This window comes from Rattus norvegicus, chromosome 1 (assembly GCF_036323735.1).
Source record: "Rattus norvegicus strain BN/NHsdMcwi chromosome 1, GRCr8, whole genome shotgun sequence".
Lineage (NCBI taxonomy): Eukaryota > Metazoa > Chordata > Mammalia > Rodentia > Muridae > Rattus > Rattus norvegicus.
In genome coordinates this window covers 166160582-166186937 of record NC_086019.1, presented here as the reverse complement: position 1 = coordinate 166186937, position 26356 = coordinate 166160582, and the positions used below count along the sequence as shown (strand labels likewise).

Sequence of the window (26356 nt, the reverse complement as noted above, 5' to 3'; positions counted from 1 at the left end):
ACAAGTCACAGAAGATACTTGTGAACCAGCCCACCAAGATCTCCACAAGTCACTTGTCTCCAGCTATACATAACACATTTTCAATGCACTACTTATGAACCCCAATCATGTGTCTTTCTATGTGAATTTCTCAGTTGCTGGTGAAAACAATTTTTCATTTTGTTATATGTTTCATATGAAAAAGACAGATGTTAGAATTCTTCTCTCATACTGATTATCGTCGTCGTCGTCGTCATCATCATCATCATCATCACTGAAAGAGTGAAAGTGGACTCAACAAGCCATCATCATCATCATCATCATTATTATTGAAAGAGTGAAAGTGGACTCAACAAGCCACAGGGAAATGAAAAGTTAATGTTTAAAAGAAATGTGCATAGGGTAAGGGCTAGGGTTAGGGTTTAGGGTTTAGGGGTTAGGGTTAGGGGGTTAGGGTTAGGGCTAGGGGGGTTAGGGTTAGGGAGGTTAGGGTTAGGGTTAGGGTTAGGGAAAAAAAAGAAATGTGCAGTATGTCTGTGCATGCCTGTGCACACATATGCATTTGCAAAAGTCACAGGTCAACATTAACCTTACCTTTTGAGGCAGGGTCTTACTGAACCTGCAAACTATCAATTTGGCTAGGTTGACTAGCCAGCAAGCCCTAGACATTCACCTGTCTAACCACACCAGCCCTGCCATCACAGATATGTGCTGCAATGCTCGACATTTTATATGGGTGCTAGGAATCAAAACACAGGTTCTCACAATTGTGTGGTGGGCACTTTACCAACTGAGCTATGCTCCCAGTAGCTCCAATTCTTTAGTTTGTCTGGTTGGTTTATTGTTTATTTGCTTGTTTATTTGTTTAGTATGGACAAAGTCTCATATAGTTCAGACTAACCTGTAACTTCGTATGTACCTGAGGATGACTCTGAACTCTTTTTTTGGGGGGGGGTGTAAAAATATAGGAGAGGAAAGAAAGAAAAAGGAAAGAAAGAGAGAGAAATAAAGCAAAAGAAAGAAAAAAGGGAACTAATGAAGTTTTACATAAACTATTCTATTTCAAATGTAATCTAAATTTATATCTTTGTGTGTATTTGTATTCATGAGAGAGCAGAGGCATCAGATCCCCTTGGAGCTGGAGTTAAAACAATGTATTCCTTTAACTACCATCCTGAAATGTGGCAGATAATGAATGTTCTTCTTAAACTGAGGAAAATATCAATTGCCAACAGCAAGTGGAAAGGGAACCTGAAGACTCAGTAGTTGGTGCTTAAGGAGCTAAAGAAGGGCTCAGGCCTTGTCCTCTTTTTTTTTTTTTTTTTTTTTTGGTTCTTTTTTTCCGGAGCTGGGGACCGAACCCAGGGCCTTGCGCTTCCTAGGCAAGCGCTCTACCACTGAGCTAAATCCCCAACCCCGGCCTTGTCCTCTTTGCTCCACTCCTGGGTCCACACGCCTGTGCAACAAGATGGCCGGGCCAAACAGCGGCTCCCCTCCCGAAGAACATGCGCTGTCTACCTTGCTACTGCCCCCGGCACTCACATGCTATGCAGCACTTATGCAGCTCACATTGCTCAGGCACGAGACCCTCGGCCCCACAGAGCCACACAGTTTAATGGTTCCTGGTATTCACAAAAGTATTTCTAAACTTTAAAGCATAACTCAAAAGTAGATAAGTAGAGAAACATCTTGACCAAAAATGCCCTTTTATGCCCATAGGTCCAGTGTGTATGTATTCCTAACAGAGTTGATATGTATCTCTCTTCCCTTCAAAACCACATGTTCCCTGGCAGAAGATCCCAGTTATCCAGGTATAAACAAAACATACAAGAAATTTTTCTTTAGCCAGGAGTAGTAATGCACACCAGTAATCCCAGTACTTGGGAAGGAGAAGCAGGAGAAACAGTTATTCAAGGTTAGCCTTGACAACAGTAAGCCTGAGACCATCCTGAGCTACATGAGAGTCTGCCTTTTTTAAAAAAAAAATATTTTTACCTTTTCTTTCTTCTTTTTGTTTTATTTCAAGACAAGAGTCTCATTCTATACCCCTGATAGCCTAGAACTGGACATGCAGACTAGGCTGATCTCAAACTTACACAGTCCTCCTACCCTTGCCTGTTGCGTGCTAGGAGATAAGCACACAGTACAATACTGTGATAAGAATGTTATAGTAGCTGGAGAGACGGCTCAGCAGTTAAGAGCACTGGCTGCTCTTTCAGAGGTTCCAGATTCCATTCCCAGCATCTAGATGGCAGCTCACAGCTGTCTGTAACTTCAGGTCCAGGAGACCTAATGCACTCACACAGATGTACATGCAGATGAAACACCAATACACAAAAATAAAATTAAATAAAATTTAAAAAGAAAGTTATATTAAGCTAGAACTCCAGTTTCTACTATATTTTATTTTAAGCATTAACCTTATTTTACTCTAAATATTGTCCTATAGCCAGCAAATAGCTAAAGTCTTAACTAGAACAATATTTAAAAGCAATAAAACGGAGTTGGGGATTTAGCTCAGTGGTAGAGGCCCTGGGTTCCGTCCTCAGCTCCGAAAAATAAAATAAAATAAAAGCAATAAAATGCAATAACAAAAATCAGATTGCTTTTTGGCTCTCAAAACAAGGATTTACTGTTTCAAGCTCAGAACGAGGAGCTCCTCTCTCAAGAAGGTCCAAGGAGGTGCCCTAAAAGTTTTGTCTTACCGTGAGGAATGTAGCACTGGCTAGAACGACAGCTCAGTAGCTCGCCTAAGTGCCAAAGCGCCAGCTGTCACTAGGTATATTTAGCTCTATGAGCTCAGAAAAGTGATCTTCCATGAGGTAGCACAAAGACAATCCCAAGCAGTAGTGAAGTCCTGTGGGTGGTAGCAGAGAAGGAGGAAAATACAGCTCTAGATCCCCCAGCACCGTCCCTGCTAGCCTCCTCAGAGGACAGAACTCATCGACTTAAAGCCAGAAGGTTGGTGCACCTTCAGGTGCAGGGACCTGAGCAGCTCTCCAGAGCTACCCCTTAGTACCACTCCTCCTTCCCCCACTATCCATAGTGATCCTCACTATGTCTTCTATGCCTTCCAAACCAAACAGCACCTCTAAAATCCTCTCCTTGAAAATATCAAAACCCCACATTTCTCAGCTCTTCTTTGTATCTTAAAACATCTGGCATTGATTAACTGTTCTGTTTGTGTTATTTGTATTTTGAGGCTAGCCTTGAACTCTGATCTTCTGGCTTCCACCTCCCAAGTGTTGAGATTACAGGCATGCACCACCATGCCTAGTTTGTTGTTTGTTTTTCAATGCAGGGATTTGCTATGTAGTGAAGGCTAGCCACAAACGTGACCCAGCTGTTTCAGCATCCTCAGTACTAGAATTACAAAAGTGTGTCACCACATTTAAGAACTGTCATTTTAGCTGCTGTAGCTCCAGGTGCTGTTTATACTGAGTACTAGGACACATTTCAGAGGTGAAATGACTGTCCTGAGTGGTATTCACCAGCTACTGCTAAAAGGTTAGGAGAGAAGAGTCATTTCCCATCTTCATGCATTTAGTCTTCTGCCAGTTTAAACACTAGAATGAGGCGAGGTACAGTGTAGACAAATATAATGTCAGCACTTGAGATATCAGGATCAGGAGTTTGAGGTCATCCTGGACTATGTAAGACCCTGTCACAAACCGAAACCAAACTACTACATTGACCTTTATGAACTACAAGTCTAACTTGACCAACTCCTCTAAAATTCCATGACTTCTTATAACCTACAAGGTAAAGCCCTAGTTTCATAGCCTAACAGCCTTGCATTGGGGCCTTTGAAAATGTGGCCTATACACTTATTTTCCAGTATTTCCCTCATACTCTCCCTCCCGGCCAGACCAGGGCTCAGGATGCTATAAAAAGTCAAATCCAGTTTACAGTCTTTATGAACATATGGTTTTCATTTGGGGTTTGTTTGTTTTAGTATGTATCCTAGGCATGCCTCAAATGTATTATTTAGCCAAAAACAATCTTGAATTTCTGATTCCACCTTCAGAGTGCTGGGATTACCAGTGTTCACCACCACCACGCCCAGTACATGTGGTGCTGGGGATCAAACCCAGGGCTTTGCGCATGCCTAAAGGCAAACATGTCACTAACAGCCAAGCCATACCCCAGCCCCAGGATGTAAAACTTTACCAGAATACAGCCCTACTAATTCACTGATATATTATCCATTTCTTATTTTATACTATAGAAGTGGAACAGAAACCAGATGTAGTGGCTCATACTTTAATCTCAGAACTCAGGAGGCAGAGGCAGGGAGATCAAGGTCAGACTAGTCAACAAATTTCAGAACAGTCAGGACTACATAGTGAGACACTATCTCAAAAAACAAAACGAACAAACAAAAACTGAGGAGTTCCTACAAAAAAAAAACTAGAAAAATTAATCTCTGGCTCTCTGGCTATTTCCAGAAAAAGTAACAACTAATCCCTCTCTAGAAATATCAAGCCATTTCCAGTTCTTAAGCAAATCATGCACTTTTATAGCTCCAAGCCTTTCCACAACATGGTCCACATGAAATGCTTTATGCCTATTAAAACTTTATGCCTGTTAAAATCACTGCCTCTGGGTATTTTTCCACACTTGTAGGTAAGTTAATTGAATGCCCTTATTTATTTGTTCCCTTAGTTCTCAGGGTACATATTTATGACAGTACTCCTACTACACTATAATTACTATTTAATTAGCTCCTTCCTACTTTCCCTAAGAAACTCAAAAATAGAGACTATATTTATCTCTTTATTCACTTACAGTGTAAATTCCCTAGAATACCTAACTGACTAATGAATTTAGCTCCCTAAACCCATCTCCAAGTTTAGGACATGGTATAGAGCAGAGCATCCAGTTATTAAATAGCTGAAAGGCTGTCTCTTACTTAAGTTTACCCTACAACACACAGAATGCTGGACACATGTCTTAGCTATTAAGAGACTTAAACTGGCTGGAATTCAAATTAGACCTTGCTTCCAAAGCTAGTTGCTTCAGTTTGAATTGTAGGTTTATCACTTACTTTCAGTGTATCATGCACACCATCTATAAATGTAGGTAACAATAATGCCTTCATACATATATCACTTACTTATAAATGAGTCAATTTATGACAACAGCTTAGAATAGTATCTCAAACAAAGTGTGTGTGTTGGGGGGAAGGGTTAAGGATAATATAACTAAGTATGTGCCATCCTGGGAAACAATATTATAATGATGCAGATCCCTCAGTTCTAAGAGAGTCCTGTAGAGAACGGAGAAGAGAGATACATGCCTCAGTGCCTGCTAACAGAAGCCAATATGCCAAAAGATCCCAAAGGAAGGAAGTCGGGGCAACAATCCCCTAACGTCAAAGGCTCTTTCTGTTCTGCACTAGGATTCTTTGCAATCCCTAACTCCACCTTAAATTGAAAATAGCCTTTTCCACAACCTTCTATGGTCTGAGCCCTGACTTTATTGTAGCATCAACTGCTTCTTTCTCCTGTTCCTGATGGTAACAAACCCCTAGTCTGTGAAAGTACCAGCCTTGTCACCAGTCCAATGAGTTGTACAAGTTACTCTCTCATCTAAAACACTCCCCGTCTCCTCCTGACCAGGTTACTTATCAGTGGTCCTGATCATAGATAAAGCTGTTAGGTCTTTCCTCCTTTCTTCTTTCTTCTTCCTTCTCCCTTCTTCCTTCCTCCTTATTCCTCCCTCCTTCTCCTTCTTCTGTGACTTACACTGGTCACTTAATACAGAATCCTCAACTGTTTCCCAGCTCTCTGCCACAAGGAAACTTCTTCCAAAGCAGTAACAACACCTTTTTCTTTTCCCTTTATTTCCAACACCAGTACAAGTGAAAGTAGAGAATACATGCGGCTGATGAATACATGACCCAGGTCAAATCCTAAAGCTTTATCTAAGGTTGAAGCTTTCCAGGCATCAGAACAGAACAGCAGTCAGGGTTACTCTAACATCTCCAGTCTTGCAAACTATTAGAACCGAAGTATCCAAAACAGTCAAGGACTACCAGTTAGTGACCTTTGTTTTATGATAGGACAGAAATAGATCACTAATTAGAAAGAATTTCCTTGGAGAGACAAGAACCTCTTCTTAATTGGGGTCAATGATGCCATATCTACATAGAATGAATACACGACACAGACAGAATGCAGCAGGGAGGATATCTGCAGTCTATACCCACACCACCATGAACACACCCAATCTCCAAGCTAAACTGTGTCAGTCTGGCTAATACCTGGATGAAAGAAAGGATATTTATAAAAACTGCTGGGACAGAAGGCTCTTGTAGCTTGACACCATAAGAAGCTATGTGGACAAAGTCTCCAGTAAAACTGAGGAAGAGATTCTCCGGGAACCCACAGGCCACTCAAGCCAGGAGGGCAGTTAGGCTAATTGCAGACTTCCACCTCACTTAGAGGAGCAAGTTCATAGCACTAAGTACCCACATTTTTTAAAAAAAGGAAGAGATCTCACTAGTAACTTAACAACAACCCGAAAGCTCAACAACAACAACAACAACAACAACAACAACAACAAAGTGACATCCAAAAGTAGACAGCAAGAAGTAATCAAACTCAGAGCTGAAATCAATAAATAGAAACAACAAACAAAAATACAAAGAATCAGTGAAACAAAGAATTGGTTCTTCGATAACATCAGTAAGGTTAACAAATCCTTATCCAAATTAACTAAAAGACAGAGAAAAATATTAAAATTAACTAAAAATAAAAAAGGGGGATTTAAGAACAAATATTGAGAAAACTCAGGGAATCATAAGGACATGCTTTAAAAACTTGTTTCCAACTTTCCAGATTGGAAAAACTAAAAGAAATGGATAATATCCTTGATACATACCTCTTCCAAAGTTAAATCAAGACCAGATAAGCAATTAAAACTGATGTATAACCCCTATGAAATGGAAGCAGTCACTAAAAGTCTCTCAAACAAAAAAAGCCAGGGCTAGATGGTTTTACTACAGAATTCTACCAGACTTTCAAAGAAGAGCTATTACCAACACTCCCCAGATTATTCCACAAAAGAGAAACAGAAGGGGCACTGCCTAATCCATTTTGTGGGGCCATAGTTACCCTAATATTTAAACCACATCAAGATCCAACAAAAAAAGAGAATTACAGACCAATTTCCCTTATGAGCACAGGTACAAAAATTCTCAATGAAATACTTGTAAACCAAATCCAAGAACATATCAAAAAGGTCATCCACCATGATTATAGTTTATCCCACAGATGCGGGGATGGTTCAACATACTTAAATTAATAAATGGAATCCGTTACATAAACAAACACAAGGACAGAAACCACATGATATTCTCATTACATTCAGAAAAGGCTTTTGGCAAAATCCAACATCCCTTCATGATAAAAGTACAGGAGAGATTAAGGAAACATGAGGACATACCTAAACCTAATAAATGCAGTCTAAAGCAAGTCTGTAACACAACATCAAAAAGATGGATGAAGCAAAGAAGTGCAGGCCGACAGGAACCGGATGTAGATCTCTCCTGAGAGACACAGCCAGAATACAGCAAATACATAGGCGAATGCCAGCAGCAAACCACTGAACTGAGAATAGGTCCCCGTTGAAGGAATCAGAGAAAGGTCTGGAAGAGCTTGAAGGGGCTCGAGACCCCATATGTACAACAATGCCAAGCAACCAGAGCTTCCAGGGACTAAGCCACTACCTAAAGACTATACATGGACTGACCCTGGGCTCTGACCTCATAGGTAGCAATGAATATCCTAGTAAGAGCACCAGTGGAAGGGGAAGCCCTGGGTCCTGCTAAGACTGAACCCCCAGTGAACTAGACTGTTGGGGGGAGGGTGGCAATGGGGGGAGGATGGGGAGGGGAAGCCCATGTAGAAAAGGAGGGGGAGGAGTTAGGGGTATGTTGGACCGGAAACCGGGAAGGGAAATAATAATCGAAATGTAAATAAGAAATACTCAAGTTAATAAAGATTAAAAAAAGGGATTGGGGATTTAGCTCAGTGGTAGAGCACTTGCCTAGCAAGCAAAAGGCCCTGGGTTCAGTCCTCAGCTCCGAAAAAAAAAGAAAAAAGAAAAAAGAAAAAAAAGCCCCAATCCAATAACTGGAAAATAGAGGTCCACAAAAAAACAAAACAACAACAACAACATCAAATTAAGTGGAGAGAAACTCCACCAAAATCAGGAACAATAAATACACACTCGTCATTCCTATTCAATGGAGTCCTGAAGTCTTAGCTAGAGTAGTAAGATAGCTGAAGGAGATCAAGGGAGTACAAAGTGGAAAGGAAGAAGCAAAGAATCTTTATTTGCAGATGATATGAGAGTCTGAATAAATAACCCTAAAAATTCCACCAAGAAACTCCTATAGCTGATAAAACTCTTTCAGCAAAGAAAATGAATACAAAAAAATTAACTCACATAATTCAGTAGCTTCCTATATACAAGTAACAAAAGACTGAGAAAGAAATCAGGAGATAGACTCAAATAATATAAAATATTTTGGGAAAACTCTAACCAAGAAAGTAATATTGCTTGTATACAAAAAAAATTAAGATACTGAACAAAGAAACTAAAGAAGATATCAGAAAATAGTGAGATCTCCCATGCTCGTGGATTAATATAATTAATATAGTAAAAATGGCCATCCTACCAAAAGGAATCTACAGATTCAATGCAATATCCATCAATATTCCAGGACAATCCTTCACAGATCTTGATAGGACAATCTTCAGCTTCCTATGGAAAAACCAAGGATAGCTGAAACAATCCTGCATAATACAAGAACTGCTGGAAGCATCTGATCCCTAATGTCAAGTTGGACTACAGAGCTATAGTAACAAACCCACCGGGTACTGACACAGAAAGTGATACACTGAACAAGAGAATGGGAATGAAGACCCAGACATAAGTCTACACAGCTATGGTCACCTGATTTTTGATAAAGCTAGAAATTCACTCTGGAAAAAAGATGCCATCTTCAACAAATGGTGCCTGTCAATCAAGCTGGACATCTACATATAGAATGCAAATTGATTAATATTTATCACCCTACACAAAACTCAACTCCGTATCAATCAAAGACCTCAACATAAAACCAGATACACTGAACTTGATAGAAGAGAAAGTGGGGAATAGCCTTGAACTCACAGGCCCAGGAAAAGACTTTCTAAACAGAACATGTTAACACAAGCATTACGATCCACAATTAATAAATGGGACTTCCTGATACTGAGAAGCTTCACAATAGTTCAGACAAAGTGGCAGCCAACATAACTGGAAAAGATTTTTACCAACTACACTTCCAATAGAGGGCTAATATCCAAAATATATAAAGAATTTAAGAAACTATATATCAAGAAAACAAACAACCCAATTAAAATATGGTTTGCAGATTTAAAGAGAGAACTCTAAAAAAGGGAAACGCAAATGGCTGATAAACACTTAAACACTCAACATCCTTAGACATCAGGGAAATGCAAATCAAAACTACATCTGTCAAAATGGCTACAATCAACAAAACAAGTGGTAGCTCATACTAGCGAGGATGTGATGGGGAATCCTCATCCACTGTTGGTGGGTAAACTGTATGGGGTAGCTGCAACAGAAATAAGTGTGATGGGTCCTTAGGAGGATGGGAACCAATCTACCTCAAGATCCAGCTATACCCATCTTGGGCATATACCCAAAGGATGCTTCACTCTAGCACAGAGACACCTATTCAAACATGTTCTTGTTGCACTATTCATAGTGCCAGAAATTAAAAACAACCTACACATACCTCAACAAAAAAACAGATGTTTTTAAAATGGGGTACATTTACACAATAGAGTTTACTCAAACATAGAATGAAATTATAAACCTCAAAAGTAAATGGATGGAACTAGAAAAAAATTATTCTGAGTGAAGTCTCCCAGACTCAGAAAGACAAACATGTTATGTACTTACTTATACAAGGATATTAGCTGTTGAGTCAATGATAACCAAACTACAATCCACAGAATCTCAGAGACTAGATATAGGATAAGAGACTAGGGGAGAACAGATAAATCTCATTAGGAAAGAGAAATAGAATAAGTAGTTATGATGGATGGATGGGGGCTGGAATGGGAGGATCAAGTGTGGAGAGAGGATCAAATGGGAGGAGGAGGTGGGAGAGAACAAAGGAGGGTGTACGTGGAGAGACAGCTGGAATAAAGGCTCTTTGAGGGGCAGTATGGAAACCTAGTATAGTAAAAGCTTCCTAAAGTATACACATATATGAAGGAAGGTGATCTAAATAAATTCACTAAATAATGGGAGAGACAGAGCTCCAACTAGACATATCTTATCACAAAATAAAGCTTTCTTTATTGGGGTTGGATTACATCTAATTGAGTTCTTGGCCAAAGTGATCCCATGGAAATCCCCAAACAATACAGTCTGTTGTAAAGACTATCTCTCCACAAACTGACACCAAGGCCCGGCTGCTAAAGACAACACTTAAACAACTCATTGAACATGGAGAAGTTGAGCTGGTGCCTGAATAGGGCCTTTAGCTCTACTTTCTAGTGTCCTTGGTATAGGAAGGTACTCTGCAGGCTACCAAAAAACAAATATGAATACAAATCCAGACACGAACACTTCAATCTACAATGCTGATCTGCTTATAATATATGCTAGGGCAGTGGTGGTACAAAGCTTGGCGAGTAACCAATCGATGTCTGATTTGACTTAGGCCCTCTCCATGAGATGAATCTATACCTGACACTGCTTGAGTGACTAAGAACCTGAGACTAGAGAGCAGAGTCCAGAGACCTAGAACAAAAACATATACTGCTGTTCTTAGCGGGAGGAAAAGCAATAAAATGACTCCTAATGATATTCTGCTATACTCAGCCATCTTCAGAGAAGCTTCCTCCTACTGTAGACAGGAATAAATACAGAGACCACAGCCGGACTTTATGGAGCAAGTTAAAGACCTTGAAATGCTCAGCCTTAGATGGGATGTCTCCATTAAATCCCTCCCCTCAGGGCTCAGGGAACTCCATGGAAGAGTGGACAAAAACAGTGTAAGAGCCAGAGGAGATGGAGGACACCAAGAAACAAGACCTCTAAATCAACATTGTGCACATATATATGAACTCACAGACACTGAGGCAGAATGCACAGGGCCTGTGTGGATCTGCACCAGGAGGGTCCTAAAGCTGAAAGAGAAGTAGACACACACCTCCATCCCTCACCCAGAAGCTATCTCCAGTAGATAGCTGCTTGCAAATGAAAATTTAGTCTCCTCCAAGGAAGTCTCAATGGAGAAAAAAAATTTTTTGGTTATTTCATTTATTTACACTTCAAATGTTATCCCCCTTCCCAGTTTTCCCTCCACAAGCCCCCTATCCCCTCCTACCTCCCCCTGCCTATGAGAGTGTTCCCCAACCTGCCAACCCATTCCTGCCTCAGCAGCCTAGCTTTCCCCTATCCTGAGTCATCAAGCCTCCACAGGACCAAGGAGCTCCCCTCCCAGTGATACCAGATAAGGCCATCCTCTGCTACATATCCAGCTGGAGCCATATGTACCCACTGTGTACTCTATGGTTGGTAGTCTCTTGGAGCATTGAGGGGGAGTCTGGTTGGCTGATATTGTTGCTCTTCCTATGAGGTTGCAAACCCCTTCAGCTCCTTCAGTCCTTGGCCTAACGTCCCCATTGGGGTCTCAGTGCTCAGTCCAATGTTTGGCTGTGTACATCCGCATCTGTATTGGTCTGGCTCTGGCAGAGCCTCTCAGGAAACAGCTATACTGGGCTCCTGCAGTAAGCACTTTTTGGTATCAGCAATAGTGTCTGGATTTTGTGTCAGCAGATAGGATGGATCCCCAGGTGGGGCAGTCTCTGGATGGCCTCCTTCAGGCTCTGCTCCACTACAGTATCTCTAAGGTTAGCTGCATGGCCAGGAGTGGACGGACAACAGAAGAAGAATTAAAACAAACTCAGCAGTGTCTTTGGAGGCTCCTTGTCTAGTAATGTATCAGGGCTCTTTCTTTTTTCTATTTTGTTTTAATTTTAACTAATTTTTTAAAAAATTTTTATTTATATATTTTTCTTTCTCTCTTTTTACCCTGTAAGTCCTTTGTGTATGTATTATGGTTCAGTTTGCCATTTTTATGGGATTACTAAATGTGCAAATGAGTGGGTGTCTGTTTCTTGTGCCTCCTCTTGGGCTCTTTCTTTCTTTTTGTTTTGTTCAATTCCAGTGTGTTAGGTTTTGTTTTATATTATTATATTTTATTGTATCGTGTTACATTGTATTATTATCCCATAGAAGCTTGTTTGTTTTCTAATGAGAAATAGGAAGTGAGTGGACCCATATGGGAGGGGAGGTGGGCAGTAACTGAGAGGAGCAGAGGGAGGGGAGACCATAATCAGGATATATTATATGTGAAAAAGTATTTTTTCAATAAAAGGAAAAAACTAAGGAAGATATTTTTCAACACCTCTAAGGGCATATAACAAATAAAGAAACACATATGCTCAAGAAAATCCACCAAAATTTGATAAAAAGGCAAAAATGTAGCAGTCTTTGACCCTGTTACTAACTGACTCGGCCCACAGAGATAGAATTCTGTTCCAGAATAGTGTAGGTAAGTACACAGAGTTACTTTCCCCCTAGATGTCTAGCTATATCCTGGAAGACAGGACACTAACATTCTACATCTTGCTAACAGCTCCCTGTGGCTAGTGTCAAGTTCTGTGGTCAGCAGGTATGCCTGTCACCTTCTGCTCGGCCCTCATACTGACCAGATGCAGCAGCACCACTGGGGATCCTGGACTTCCAACCATGAGTTCTATAACTAATAAGATAACAATCACACCTTGGGACAGACAAACCATGGAGACCTAAAGCTACTGATGCCTATCTGCTAAGTACTCAACTCCTAAAGGGAGGGTATTATTTAAAGACAGTCTAGAACCTTAGCTCAAAGGCATGGCCTGGAGGGAAATCAGACTTCAAATCCCTGTAAGTTCAAGACTACAGATACCATGGAGACAGTTTTAGTTGTGGCAAAAGGCATCTGGAGAGATAGATGGTTTCGCTGAAGCAGTCCCCCTTCTCTACAGAGAATGCATTCCATTTCCATCCCACACCTACACAGACACACACACACACACAGACACACACACACACAGACACACACACACAGACACACACACACACAGACACACACACAGACACACACAGACACACACACACAGATACACAGACACACACACACAGATACACAGACACACACACACACAGACACACACACACACACACACACAGACACACACACACACACAATGTTAAATGGTGGACAGTACCAAACCCTGTGGAGTATGTTTTCTCATACAAATATACCAATGATATGTTTTCTCCATATTAGGATGATGATATTGTGATCATAATTTTTGCAATTTGAAATATAACAAAATTCTCTTTACACTTTCATAGATAGGTTAATTTTTTTTTTTACTGCTGAACAACTTTACCATACTTTTTTTTTCTTTTCTCATTAACCGAAACTTTCACCTTTTCTCTTAAAACACTTTATTGTTTTTCTTTGGCATGTCCAATTTGCCAGCACTGCTACTTGTTCCACTTCCATTAAGTAAACAAGGGTTACTTGAACACAGCACTGCAGTATCACTCCATGCATCTGACAGTCCCGACAGGGACTAACAGGTGGCTATCATACAGAGCAAGGATACTCGGAACAAGAGATGATTCACATCCAGGGTTGCTCAAAACATTTGATTTCAACATTCTACACAGGATAGTTCATAACTTAAAATTTACAGGGGCCAGGGACATGGCTAAGTGGTAGGATACCTTCCTTCATGTCCAAGGCTCTGGGTTCAATCCCCAACACCAATATACACATAATAAATGCTTAAGACTTGCTTATTTATGGAATTATTCATTTAATATTTTATATCACTGTTAAACTCACATAGATAAAACTAGGGAAATAAAGCCTATTTGAACATGGCAAATTAGAGACCAGAGATTTTGCTACAGAGAACTGGGTAAAAAGTAGCTGGTAAGAACTCCCCAGCATAAGTACACAGCTCAGGAAATCATCCCTTCAAAGGAGATCTAATATGACAGGTTCAAGCTAAGTAATTTGTGCCCCAAGGCACTGGTGAAAATAGGAGAGGAATAATATCACAACTGATGGAGCTTCAAAACTGGATGGAGCAGGAAAAGAGATGGCAAAGACAGCTCTGCCAGAACCATTATCATCGTATAATGACTGTGTACATGTGTAAGACTGTACTTTCTATGGAATGCAATCAAAGAGAATGTAAAGGAAGACTATCAAATAATCTAGCCAGTCACTAAACAAGTAAAAACAAGCAAACTTCCCACAGAAGTTGGCATAATACCTGAAGGTGCCACCACATGTCCTTTCAAAAAGACCTGCAAGTTGTATGAAAAGTAGGACCACACAACAGAAGGAAGGCAAGCAGCAGAACTCCTTTAAGGGTGCCTAGATGTCAAATTTAATAGAAATAATACCAGAAGAGTCATTATAACTATGTTCAAATACTAGAGGAAATCGTGTATGCTAACACCTTCCCATTACTGTGACATTACTTGAGAAAACCTAAGGGGCAAAAGGTTTATTTTGGCTCTTGGTTTCAGGGGTTTTGATCTATAGTCAATTGGATCCATTGCTTTTATGTGTTGAGTAAGGTAGAAACATCATGGTAGAAAGACATGAGGAAGAAAAGCTACTCTCCACAGGTGGTTGGGAAATAGAGCAAGAGAAGGCAGGTCTTAGAGACAAAGTATAACCTTCAAAGGCAGGCCTCTAACTGATTTCCTTCCTCTAGGTGAACTTCTCCTTTCCAGTCAGCTATTAATGGAAGTTAAGCCTATTGATGACGTAAGCTCCCCTCATGATCTAACCCCTTCTCAGTAGTGCCACTACCTAAAAACTAAGCCTTCTATACATGAACATTTTGGAATACTTTATATGCAAACCATAATACCATGTTGTACCAAGTAAAGGCACACACCTCTTATCCCAGCCCTTGGGAGGTACCAGTGGTAGGATCAGAAGTTGTCCTTGTTCACATAGCAAATCTGAGGTGCATGACCATGTGGACCTACATATGGAAGGCCTATGGCTATTGGGCACTAAAAGAAATGCACAGAAACTAGGCAACAGACTACTGTACTGTGTGCATGACTCTGATTTACAAAGGATACTTTATATCCACGTATCTTTTTTGAGCCTCCTACCACTCATTGGAGATGTCTACTATTGATGTCCCTGAGTGGTGAAGGAGCTTCTGTAGATACCTCCCTGATCATGTTTCCCAAATGGGCCATGGTTTTGGTTTCCTACCTTTAAGACTCATCAAATTTCCTTTTTCTCAAATACTCTTCTTTTGCCTAGTAAGCTCCAGTTCATCTTTAAAACCTAAGTTTCAATTTTGTCTCCTCTCCAGAGCCTGCTCCTAACATACCTCAAAGTAGAGCCAGCTCTACTGAGTGGTCATCACTCTGAAGACAAAATTCTAAGTTCTCTAGTGTGGTGTAGTTTGCCTAAGGCCTGCCTTTCTGACCTCATCGCCCACCTTATCTCCCTATCCCATTCAATGTGCCAATTAAGACTACTGACTCGCTACTTAAAAAACTACCCTTTTGCATTCTGGCCTGAGCAAACCATGCTCGTAGGCCAGTGACACCCAGAAATTAAGAAGTTTTTGGAACCCAGGAAGTCATAGAATATACTGAATTGCACCGCAAATGATATGGATATCATTTGGACTACCATGAGAGAAAGACAAGGAAAGGAGGTTGAGAGGTCCATGAATGTTCAAAGGCAAAAAAAAAAAAAAAAAAAAAAAGATAAATCATAACAGCACCACGCTGAGAAAATACAAATGAAAAAGACCATTAAGACGCATGAAAAGAGAAACACCAAGCAGAAGGATGATGAGAAGACCCCACAGAGAGCAGTCCCTGCCTATCTGCTGGACAGAGAGGGGCGGTGAAAGCAAGAACTTTCCAACATGATTAAGCAGAAATGAAAAGAAAAGGTAGGTTCCTCTACCCAAAGTTTATGCCCAAGGAGAAACAGAAGTATTGAAATTATTTGAACAGGAAAAAGAAAAAAGAAGGTATGGAAGAGAATGGTTACTAAAGTCTGCTTTGTTGGTGATGATTTTACAAGAAAACCATCTAAATACAAAAGATTCTTTAGGTCAATGGGTCTACGTTTCAAAAAAGCCCATGTCACACACCCTGAGCTGATAGCTCCCTTTTGCCTGCCTATACTCAGTGTGAAAAAGAGTCCCTCCTCCCCATTACATACAACCCTGGGTGTGATCACCAAAGGGACAGTCACTGAAGTGAATGTGAGCGAGTTGGGCCTTGGGACATAAGGAGACAATGTTATTTGGGGAAAGTATGCTCAAGTTACCAACAATCCTGAAAACGATGGGTGCATAAATGCAGTTTTGCTTGTTTGACAGTGGCACCATACAAGTCATTCTACTCACTACATAAGACTACACACTGTCAGGAAAACACCATTGCTGCCATCTTTCTGAACTACCTAGCAGCCTTACCCCATGTGCAGACATCAAGAAGAATTTATTAAGTTGTAAAGGAAAATAAAATTCTGCCCAATTAAAAAAAAGAAAGACTACCGTCTCACTAGTCCTCAGTGACATCACACTTGGTCCTCTAGCTGGTATACATACTTCTCAGCCCTCTCCCCAAGATAACTGCCCCTCCTCCTTCCAGGTTTATCTGAAGCACTGTCTCTTTTGAGTAGTCTTCCTTTGTCATTCTCAGATGGCTAATTTTCTTCTCTAGTCCCAAAACATGTTGAGTTCATAGGCTTATATAGAAGTTGGTTCCCAGGGATCAAACTCAGGTCATCAATCTTGGCTGATCCATCTCACTAACCTCAATCTCTTATCACAAAACTTGGCCTGGAGCTCACTATGTATCTGAAAGTAGCCAATTTCAACCTTCCAAATGCTGGTGTTCTGGGACTGTGCCACCCTGCCCACCAACAATATATAAAATCTTCAAGAATAAAGTGTGTCTGCTTTACTGGTTTTTGCATACCCAATATTCAGCACCAAATATTGGAACAAACACTAAATATTTGGAGAAGGAAGAGAGTGAGAAGGTGAAGAGAGAACAAAACAAAAACAGAGAGGGTCATTAATCCTCAATTGAAGCAGAATTGGAAGTCAACTCTCCCTAATATTTTTGATTCACACTGAACATGACATACACATAGAGACATGCGCAGAGATCTGCATAAACGCACAAACAAAAAATAGATCTAAAGGGAAGTGGGGTCCTGTGAGCTAGCTAGCAAGTTCTCCTGACAGGACAAATCAAAACACAGTTAATACCTAAAACAGGGGTTTTTTTCCTTTGTGTTAGATTCACCACTCCTAGCTACCAGGTGATCCTTGAAATCTTCCTACAACTTGGTAGAGCCCAGATTTTGCTTACATTACCAGCAACTTTGAGACTTCCATTTTACCTCCAAGCTGAACATACTGTTGGCCTAACCCTTTGCCCCTTGCCTTTTTGATCCTGAGTCAGTTTCCCTAACTCAGAATTTGTTCTTTTTCCTCTACTTTTTGTTACAGACACAGATGAATCTAAATGCAGAAAGACACATATCCCTACAAGCAAAAAATGATACATGTACCCATAAAAACACAAGGACTCTCATACACATAGACAGATCACATGACAGCAGTAGGATGCCATCAAGAAGAGACAAAGCAAACTCTACAACAAAGAAAGGAGGAAGGAAAACAACAGCCTTCTTAGTGAGAAAGAATTTCCCTGCCTGTCAAAGCAAGCCACCTTCTGGTTTTCCTGGAAGCATGAGGGAGGCCATCTGGGGGAGCTGCTGCCTCATCCTGCATCTGGCAAGTCACTGAGACAGATTGCAAAGTCTGCCTACTCCCTGAATGTGTGGCTCCATGTGTCTGCCAACTGGGACCCTTGCTTGTGTGCCAGAAGACCATGTATCTTCTCTACAGCACATACTGATGCTTCTTGAAACTCCCACAGCTCTCTGAATAGCAGCACTCTGGCCCTCAGACTGTACTCCTGTCAGCAGGTATAATCCCAGTATTCAGCTCTGGCAGCAGAAACGAGGAATCAGCACAGGTTCAAGGCTAGCTTGGTCTACCTAGTCAGTTCTAGATCAGCCTAAAACAAAACAAAAAAATATCTAGTGTTTCTCTATAAACAATTTCTATCTCTGGCTTTCTAACTAACTCTTGCCAAAGGCAAAGAATATCTAAACTAATCTTCAATTTCATAAATGAGTAAAGTGAAGCCCAAAACTACTTGACCTTAGAGCTAAAATAATGGGCTCAGGCCAGACTCTAAAGGTCATATTCAGACTTGGCTTTCGTTTTGTCTCGTTGTTTTGAGAAAGGGTCTCAGTGTGTGTCCTTAGCTGGCCTGGAGCATGACATGTGAACTATGCGGGCCTCACAGAAGTCTACCTAGACCTGCCTCCAAATTTCTGGTATAAGAGGTGTTAGCTATTGTCTTAGGGTTTCTACAGCTATAAAACACCACGACCAAAGCAACTTGGGGAGGAAAGGGTTCATTTCAGCTGCAGTTTCTCATCATACTCTTATCACCGGGCTACAGAGCAAGATCCTGTCTCAAAAACCAAAAACCACACTGGGACTGGAGAAATGACTCAGTGGTTAAAAGCACTTGCTGCTCTGACAGAGGACCTGAGTTCTGTCTAAGCACCCACATCGAGCAGCCCACAGTGATCGGTACCACCAGTTCCAGTGGACCCAGTGACAACTTCTGGCACCAGAAACACATGTGGTGCACATATATACATGCAGGCAAAACAATCTTACACATAAAATAAAATAATTGACTTTTAAAAATCCATGCATGGTTCCTACCTCCTAATGGAACTTGTAGTGTCTTGTAGGGCAGATGAGGATGAACTCAACACACACACACACACACACACACACACACACACACACAGAGAGAGAGAGAGAGAGAGAGAGAGAGAGAGAGAGAGAGAGAGAGAGAGAGAGAGAGAATGCCAAATGAGAGAGTAAGGGTTACTTCCCAAAGTAGGGGAAATTTTTCTTAGGGGGAAAAAACCTGTTACCTGTAAATCAGCAGTATTCAAGAAACATAATAACTTTCCTCAGGTAAACTACCATTCAGAAGTGCCAATCCAGTTGGTTGTCAATGACGGAACAGGAAGGTCTGCTACCGGCCTATGCTGTAGAGCTAGGACATCACTCACGATCCTAAAATACACAGGTAGCTCCCACAACAAAGAATTGTCTGGCCGAAATTACCAATTACAGTGAGGTTCAGAAACCTGATTTAGGCCTTGGTGATGAGAAAATTTTATAGGCAAAATGGAAGGCAAAGGAAGGCCAGGATAAATGTTCATTTATAACAAGAGTGCAATGGTGGTTTATAAAGAGCCTGCTTGGATATCAGCAGCATAGAGTAGGGGAACCAATACAACATAACGTGAACCATCAAATGATCCACAGCCAGATTGTGAGCTGTAAGAGTTTAATTAAACAAAAAGATAAGCTACTTGCTTACAGTTTAATAATCTTTAAATGCAGTTAGTAACTTCCAGCTCACAGACAAACTGAGGAATGAATGAAACCACATACGCAGTTGGCTGGCCAGGGTTTGGGCATGTGGTAGTGACACTCCCAGGCTAATGTACCCCCTTTACCAGATGAAAAGATGTGTCTTAGTAATTCCAGTATTCAAAAACACAGGTTTGACTTTTCCTCCCAGAAACCCTGCCCTCAGTGCAATCACTCAGAAAGCCTCACCATGTACCCTGGTGTCTTTGTCACCTCAGTGTCCTTTGAAATGAGCTAGTAGCCTCGCTTTGCATGCACATTCCTGACTTTCCCATCCTTACTCAACTCCCTTATCTCACCACTCAATACCACTCAGTTTAGCACTTCATTAGAAACTGTTATATTTTTATGAGTTAAGACCCCACATCTGGAGCCAAAAGTAGACCTGACTCTGCCCCTTTAAAAACTTCAAAAATTGGGGTTGGGGATTTAGCTCAGCGGTAGAGCGCTTGCCTAACAAGCACAAGGCCCTGTGTTCGATCCCCAGCTCTGAAAAAAAAGAAAAAAAAATTTTCGAAAATTACAGCCTCTTTCTTCATTACCAATTGGTGGTAGCTTATGAAGTCCGTGCAAGGGTTAAATGACTGATGCACAGAAAGCCCTTGTATAATACCAGACACACAGAATAGACTCAGTGTAAGTTTTATGATTATTATTATCATCATCAGAAAGAATAGGTGCAAACAGGTCTATTTTCAAAATTTGGCTTTGCTACTTAGTGGCTATGTGACCTTAAGCAAAAAAAACTTTAACTTAGAAGGCATTTTCCCAACTATTTAAAGAGAATAATTATTTCCAGAATTATTATCAGAATTTAATGTATACGAAGCCACAAGCACAATATCTGGCACACAATCTTTGGTTTTTTCTCCCTTTCCTAATATGATGGTACAGTTACAGTTAGTGAGAGCTGGCCTCTACAGCAAGAAGTCCTAATTAGGTTCTGGGGATTTCAGTTAGTAATAAAGCACCCACCTGGCCTAGCCAAGCATGGATGGACATAATAATCCCCAGCACCAAAACACACACAACAACAATAGAAAAATCACCACAATCAACAAAATGGACTTCAAATTAGCCATCTCATCATACCATGACACCACACCATTCAGCACTGTGGTTGACTTGAGCCTGGCATGGGACAGGAAGTTGTCCATCTTTCCTCGAGTGGTTGGCACATTCCAAAGGAGAGCTAATATGACACAGACAAAGGGGTGGGAGGAACACTTGCTGAGAAGAGAAAGAGCCAGGAAATAGTCTGAAATGTCTATGACACAAATAAGAGCAGAGCCAGACCACAGTGATAGGATGTGTGTCTGAATCTAACAGCAGCTAAGGCCAGATCTGAAGGGATGGAATGTTAGGAAACACACAGGAGACACAGAACCGCAACCTAGTGTTGGAGATTACTTGCAGTACACACAGTAGGAGCTAGTAAGGAAGACACTAGTAGCAGGGCAAGCTTGTCTACAGTTACCTGGCTATAAGAAAAAGAGGCACAAGGCCTGAAGGGGAATATCAATTATTGATAATCATGGTCACAGGTGTTACATATACTCCTGCTACTTTCCTTCACCCAAATTAGCCCATACTAACTGCACTGAGCCCCCTCTTCTCTTCCTACATACCACTCCCCAACACATCTGAATTCCTGGCTACCTTTGGGTCATCACAAGTGCTCTCGCTGATAGTTCTGTTCAGGGTTTAGTCACACAGCCCAAGTACTTGGTGGCAGCCATCAATACTCACATCCTGTCATGACTTACCACACAGAAGGTTTTACACTGCCATGTAGATACTGAGAATCAAACCTAGGACCTCTGGATGGGCAACCAGTACTCTTAACCAGTGCACCATCTCTCCAGTCCCAAGGGATCCATTACTATTCTGTCAAGTCCAAGTATGTCTTTGTACCTTGTCTTTGTGTTTTAAGTTTCTCTAACCTTATGGATTTAGGTCTAATTCAGATATTTTATTGAAGCCAGACCTTTTAACAAAATATATTGGCTTCCAGAGAAGTAGTAGCCCCTAAAAACTCATGTCCTTGCTCCATTATGCCTGCTTCCTTTTTATCAACCACTCTGGAAAAAATAGTTTCATACATGTATGAAGTGAATTCTGATTACTGAAAACCATTATTCCAATCTCCCTTGCACTTACCTGCCCTAAGTTCCTTTCCCCAATTCAAGTCTTTTATTTTGTTTGGGTTTTGTTGTTGTTGTTTAAGACCCATTAAGTTTATCCAAGATTATCCATGTGCCCATAGGTTTGGAATTATCTCTTTGTGCCTGGTGGACTCCTCAGTGAGTACACATTGAAACAATGACTGCCCCTCCCCCAGAATCCACCAGTGGCCAGTAGTTCATCATAGGGCTCATGAGGCCTTCTCTGATCCATGCGTGACTGTTGATAAATGCATTTATTATTATCATTATTATCATTATTATTACTGTGTGTGCATGTTGGGAATGAGGTACCACACTGTAAATACACACAGCTTGTGTTTGGACAACTTTACTAAGCCAGTCTCTTCCACCATTATGTGGATTCAAGGAATAGAATTAAGTTGCCAGGCTTACACAACTTTTACCAGTGCCTTTTCCTATGGAGTCATCTCTCAGGAACTATAGGCAGTCATAGCTACAGTGAGGTCATAACTACAGTGGCAGTGGCCTGCCCAGGTGACAGCACTTTATAGCCCTTCTTCTCATCTCCTGGCCCTTACATTTCCCCCTTGACCACTTCCACAACAATGCTCAAGCCTTACAGGAAGTGGTGCTCCTGTCCTGTTTAGGGCTGAGCTCTCAGTCATCACCTATTCTCAGTGCCTGAGCACTCACGCATCTCACCCTTCACCCCTGCAAAGAGAAGCTGCTCTGGATAAGAAGTTCCAGTTGAGGCCGGAAGTACTCAAGGAAAACATTTTTTATTTTACATGACTAGATTAAGTTTTGGAGTTTGTGTATAGCCCTATAAATTTAATATATATTTAGACTTGTGGTAATAACTTTTACAACCTGGGTGTACACAGAGCAAAAAAATTCTGTAATCCCGACCTTGGCTATCAAACTCTCCCTGTACTCACAAACCCTAGTTCCTCTGGTCTTCTCTGCAGACTTAGTGACCTCACTTTACCTTCTCAGAATGCCATGTAAATGGACTCACTGTAATTTTTTTTGATACAGAATTTTTTTGATTGTAAGGCTTGCTTACAAACTCCCTATGTCCATGAGACTGGTCTCGACCTTGAAGCAATCTTTGCTTCTGCCTCTCCTCCTAAGAAGTATTAGGATCTTAGACATGCACCATCAAGCCAAAGTTCTCAGATAATTTTTTAGACTGGTTTCTTCCATTCAGCACAATGTTGTTAAGATTTATCTGTTGTGTACAAAAGACTTCATTTTTTTTTATGGTAGACATCCCAGTAGTCAGGAGGCTAAGGCAAGAGAATCACAAGATTGAGGCCAGCTTGGGTTAGTGACTTCCATGTCAGTGAGTTTGAGTTAAAAGTGACCAGCAACACCCACACTAACCCTTATAATGGCTGTTCCCACCCCTTGAGACACAGAAGGCCAAGCTTCTCCCCAAAGAGAGAAAGTCCAAGATCGGGGCCACAAAATCCACCAATCCCTAGCCTCCCTGGAAAGCCCCACCCACCCACCCTTCCACCCACCAAGAAATCTTATATAAAACCTGCCTTGGGGCCAAAGAGATGACTCAGTGATTAAGAGTATTGGCTGTTCTTCCAAAGGACATGAGTTCAATTCCGAGCAACCACACAGCAGTTCACAATGGTCTGTAACTCTACTTCCACAGGATCTGATATCCTCATTCACCCATACAAGCAGGCAGAACACCAATGTACATAAGTAAAAATGAATAAATCATTTACAAAATCTGCTTCCTGCTCAGTTCTCTGCTGCTTCTCTCCCAAGCATAAGCAGCCACCCACTGGTGTCTTTCTCAGTAAATCTCCTAGGATAAATAAAACTCTGTCAGGGAAAAAAAAACAACGAAGGTCCCAGTAAGCTGGCTCAGACATCACACCTGATAACCTGAGTTCAACACTTTAGACTCATATAGGTGGAAAGGGAGAACCAAGTCCTGCAAACTGTCCTCTGACTTCCACATACATATCATAAGTATACATGCATGTGGGTGTATACATTCATACACACACGCACAAGTATAACCAGAACATTTTTTTTAAAAAAAGAGTCTAGTCTAACTTAAGATAGTATTTTTAGAGTCTACCTCAGACTATCAGGATAATCTAACATTGAAGTAAATCTTTGCCCATAGATAATTTCATTACCAGCTAAGGACTTCCCACACTGCTAGCTTAGTAAAACCCTTGACTTACTAAGAAACATTCCTGCCAGGCATGGTGGTTCACACCTATAATTCTAGGACCGTGAAGCCAGAGTCAGGAGGGCTTTTGAGTTTGAGGTCAGCCTAGGCTACATAATCAATGTCAGGCATACCCAAGCTTCAGAGTGGAACTCTGTCTCAACAAAACACACAATGTTGGGGAATGTGGCTCAGGGGCAGAGCGATTACCTAGGATTCATGAGGCCAAACCAGAGAAAAAATTTTTTAAATTAGCACTGAGGTAAACTTTTCAGTTCTTTCAGTTATCTGAAAAACTTACCAATATGAGGCAGAAGAAATTGGGCTTTGGGGGAAGGTATACTAGGGATTAAGCTTAGTACTTCACATGCTAGCAAACTACCCCTGTGATATATATCCCAAGCTCTTTTACTAATTTTCACTCACTAAGTTACCTAGACTAACTCTAAACTCTGTAAGCCCAGGAAGGCCTTGAACTCACTTCTTTCCTCAGTGTTCCAAGTATCTGAGATCACAGGCTTGTGACACCACACCTGGCTTAAATGAGGTTTTAATAGTATATCCTTTTTGACTTCATGGGTAATTTGCACTATGCTTACACGGGTCACAAAAATCTGAAGTCTTTGACAACCACTGCAACCAGAATTTTTCTACACCACCTTTCCTTCTATTACCTCAGCCCTGCTTATATCCACCTAACTTTCTAGCTAGATCCTGAACGCCACTCCTGCCTCACACACGTTTAGACAACTGAAGCACACACACTTTACTAGCTTCTCACTCTAGGTCTCAGATGACAAGTGACTGTGAAACCACACAATAGTGGACCTCTGACCCTAATCACAGAGGTCTGAGATTACAGTGAGAACAGGGGCAGCCCAGGCAAGGCAGAAGCTATGCTGAAAAAGAACATCTCACCACTGGTGAGAGAAAGTGGCTGACAGCTTTTGTGTTATTTTAGAACAGTGTGTGCTGATGAGATTTTTGTTGTGGTAACATTCCTCTAGGATTCCTCTAAGAGAACATTTTCTTCCTTCTCTTTGACAAAGCAATTCAACAGAATGTAAAAAAGGAGGAGCATTGACAAAGATGTCCAGAAATTTGCAAATCTTGTATTATATCAAGATTTTTTGAAATAGGGTCTCACTCTTTAGACTAGGCTGGCCTCAAATTCACAGAGATCCTCTTGCTTCTGCCTCCCAACTGCTGTTATATTACTTTTCAAAAAATAATTTATTTATTTTATGTGTATGAATATCTGTTTTCCCTGCATTGTGCCTGTGGCAGTCAAGAGGGTGTTGGATCCCCTGGAACTGGAGTTACAGACAGTTCTTAGTCCCAACATGGCTACTTAGAACCTAACCCTGATCATCTGTAAGAGCAAAAAGTGCTCTCGCCCATCTCCCCAGCCCTACTATATCATGTTCTTGGTTGTTGAGCTCCCCATTCTCCAGTCTTTGGGCAATACTAGAACAATGATCAGGATATCTCTAGACCTCTTCCCTAACAGGAACATGGGTCTATTTGCTTGGTCCCCTGAAGGCCAGTAATGATCAAACTCAATAAATACTTCAGCCTGGTTGTGGGCCCCATTTTCCTTACCAATTTTTAGTTCAGTGATTTTCTACCATGGTTCCTTTGTTTAACCAAACCAATCCACTGTGCTTCTTACTACATCTATACTTTATCACTCTAGTTCTCTACAACTCGGGTAAGCCTACCACTTCTATTCTATTCAAATTTTACCTCTCTTTCTCCTTAAATTCCTTAGACATTATTGATCTGTACAGAAGAATCCCCTCTACCAATCAATTAGCAGACTGATGCTTTCTATTTGTCCTGTCTTCAGTGACAGAGAAGTCAATGTTTAACAAGCCAGTCTCCTCTACAGCAAAATATCTCTAAATATTAAGCAATTCTTTATTCTAGAAGAATATGCATGGCTTTTAATTTCCCACATTGGTCCTATTCTACATTTAAAATAAAGGAAACAATACAATATATAACAGCATGGGCTTTGAAATCAGATATAGACCCAAATCTAGTATGTATCTTTAAGTAAATGTTTGAACTTTCTAGCATCTCAGTCCCCTAATAATAAAACTAACTTCTGAAGACTATTAAGAAAATTAGAGTAACTACACAAAGAGCTTAATGCTGTCTCACAGAGAGTAAGAGGTAAATTAATGACAACTAGTTCCAGTTTTTATTAGCATTTGCTGTAGAGAAGTTCTAATGCAGCCTTGGCCAGACTTAACTTGAACTCCTGATCCTCTTTCCTCCAGATCCAGAGTGCTATGGTCACAGGACTGAACCACATTATT

At 40.9% G+C, this 26356-nt stretch overlaps 1 protein-coding gene and 1 pseudogene across 8 annotated transcripts in view; one reads left to right on the top strand and one right to left on the bottom strand.

The window, feature by feature from the left end:
* The window catches only part of Stim1 (stromal interaction molecule 1), a 163284-nt gene that overhangs the window by 43796 nt on the left and 93132 nt on the right, over positions 1-26356 (bottom strand). The gene's annotated exons all lie outside the window — the stretch shown is intronic.
* On the top strand, positions 1448-16511 carry LOC103691224 (ribosome biogenesis protein NSA2 homolog pseudogene; annotated as a pseudogene).